At 35.0% G+C, this 3,053-nt stretch overlaps 1 pseudogene; it reads left to right on the forward strand.

Moving 5' to 3' along the window:
* Window positions 1-739: 739 nt before the first annotated feature.
* LOC149253524 (protein DMR6-LIKE OXYGENASE 1 pseudogene) lies at window positions 740-1,900 on the forward strand (annotated as a pseudogene).
* The last annotated feature ends 1,153 nt before the right edge of the window (window positions 1,901-3,053 follow it).

Below are 3,053 nucleotides of genomic sequence, written 5' to 3' on the forward strand. Positions count from 1 at the left end.
TAGTTTTGTATCATTGGAGTTTGCTCTTGAGTTCCAACATTTAATTCTGATTTGTATTTGGGGCTTAGAATAGCATTATCGCATCTCTCTATATGTGATTTGGGTACTGTGCAGATGTTTTCATCGGTGGAGTTGGCTAAGCTATCTTAGTTCAACTCCATTACAGAGCTAATTTTATATGCTAAGACAGTTTTTCCCATTATATACTCTTGCGCATTTTGCACAAGAACTTTTTGTACTCTTCAAATATTTCAAGAATGCTCAAGTGCCTTTCGTTGTGTACTGTTGGGGGAAATGCTAGTTGCGATGATTGTTGCTTGTAATATATTATGGCTTGTTAAAACTTTCTCTGAAAATTCTAGCTATGTCTGAGGATTTATTTTAACTCTGAAATTGGTTTACATAAAGCTTGTACAATGAACAATTTACCTACTAGACTATCAGAATAAATGATATTATAAAGTAAGCGCTAATACCTTGTATACGGGCCAAATCTTCCCTTTGCAATATTGTTTTCATCTAGGACACTTTCTGTTGCAATTGTCAATGTTTCCGTGGTAAAAACTATTGGTTGACCCTACGTATAGCCTCTGTTTCCATTCGGGGCTCTACAAATTGCAATTTCTGCAATGCGAACTTGCAATTTCTAACTTCGATTAGAAGTCGTGCAACATCCGTATGGAAAAAAGATTGTATTCGCAATAACATCAAGAGGAAAGAAATATGCATGTCCTCTAGAATGGATCTTCACACTGAGACCAATGCTAATGGTGTTGAGAAACTACTGTGCAATGGAATAAACAATGTTGAGGTGCAGAACAAATATATTTTGCCTCCCCAGGAGCAACCCAACATGTCTCAAGTATCTTTCTGTGAGAGCATTCCTGTGGTGGATCTAAAACACTTGGATGGCCCTAGCAGAACCACTGTCATACAACAAATCCAACGTGCATGTCAGGAGGATGGCTTTTTCCAGGTACAACCTTCAATCTCCAATGTCCCAAGTTATGATTTTTTTTGCGGAAGGGATTGGATTCATGAGGCTTTGAATTTTGAATCTCATGATATTGCGATATAAACTGTTTTGAAGATTTGAATTTTGAATTTTAAGATTTGAATTTTGAATCTCATAATATCTCTCAATAAACTTCCAAAATCTCAATTATGAACATTAATTCTTAAAAAAAATTCTGTTCAAATTCAGTATTAATATGGTTGAAGCTGCATGATATGATCAGATAGTGAACCACGAGGTACCAGAGAGGGTGATGAAAAACATGATGGGAATCGCCAAATAATTCTTCGAAATGCCAATGGAAGATCGTGCATGCCTCTATTCAGAGGATCCAAAGAAACTGGCTCAGCTTGCTACAAGCTTCATTATTCACAAAGATGAAGTCCTTAACTGGAGGGACTATTTGAGACACCCTTGTTTTCCATTACACAAAGTCATCGATGCTTGGCCTAAAAAACCTATAGCCTATAGGTAGCCATTAAATCTTATGTCAACCATTAAAGCAGCAACCATAACCCGTTTGGCTTAATATAATATTGAAGCTTTTATTAAAGGGAAATTGCAGGCAAGTACGTTGTGGAGGTGAGGGCACTGTGTTTAAGGCTGCTGGCTACAATTTCTGAAGCTCTAGGACTCCATTCTGATTACTTGAATAATATTTTTGGGGAACACAGACAGCTGTTACTTGTAAATTACTATCCACCATGCCCAAACCCAGATGTTACCCTTGCTTTAAGAAGCCATTCAGACGCAGGTGGCATCACTGTTCTAATGCAAGGCGATGTCAGCGGTTTGCAAGTACTTAGAAAAGGGAAGTGGGTTGTTGTAGAACCCATTGCTAATGCCTTTGTTATCAAACGTAATAAGCGAGTCTTCCTCGGTTAAAATCAAAATAATTCACGGGCTACATAAGAAACCTCACAAGCTTTTGATAAGTGATCAGTTAAAGAATATTTGTGATGAGTCTGTTCAGAGTATTAATTTTCAACAATGATCAAAAATATTTTGAAAAAGAAGTTAAAATAACTGGGCGGGCATAAAAACGTTCCATTACAGACCGTTCAAGTGAAAGAATACTCACTCTATAATACTGTGTAATCCAGTTCTAGATATCATACTCACTCTATAATACTGCATAATCCAGTTGAGCGATGAAGCTATATTTTTGATCACATGATTTAAGCATAAAACTAACCCATACCTGCCACCAACGAAATTCCTACAATCTTGTACAATTGATAACTATGGCTATCAAGCCTACCTGGGTATTCTTGTGGGTATATTGTCTGTCGAACACATAAAGGTATCGCCATTTCATTAATTGGGCTCTCGATTGATTTCTGCATAAAGATTCACATTGTCTAAATCTAAAGTCGTTTCCATTCAACAGTCTACAGATTCTTCTTTAACTATAGTAAAATTGGGAGATGGAACGCTTACCAAAGCTAAGATAGCATCTTAAATCCAAACTTCTGACTCCCATTTGAAGTAGTAAAACTTGGGTGTAAATTTAGTAATGAATTGAATCCCCTCTTGCTAAACAAAGGTAATATTAATAACCCATATGCGCTGGTTTCTATCAGACAGGAATTTCTGTGGTGGTTTCTCTCATACACGAGTACTATTTGTGAACTTTGAATGTGAAACTACTTTGAAAGAACATTCAAAATGATTTTATTTTTTTTTTTTTTAAATAATTTTTTATATTGTCTCTAGAGAGACAATAGTTTGAATTATGATTTTATTTATTTTTTTTAAATAATTTTTTATATTGTCTCTAGAGAGACAATAGTTTGAATTATGGACATATAGTCTCTATAGAGACAATATGTTTTTAATCTCAGCTATTGTCTCTAAAAAGACAAAAATGTAATTGTCTCTAAAGAGACACAAATGAAGTTGTCTCTAGAGAGACAAATGAAATTGTCTCTAGAGAGACAAATCAAATTGTCTCTTAATAGACAATAATTCTTGTCTTTATAGAGACAATAATAATATGTGTTCTATATTGTCTTTATAGAGACAAATTTTTGAGACA

Source organism: Pinus tabuliformis, chromosome 7 (assembly GCF_031772625.1).
Source record: "Pinus tabuliformis cultivar Carrire ecotype Pingquan chromosome 7, CPIR1, whole genome shotgun sequence".
Classification (NCBI taxonomy): domain Eukaryota; kingdom Viridiplantae; phylum Streptophyta; class Pinopsida; order Pinales; family Pinaceae; genus Pinus; species Pinus tabuliformis.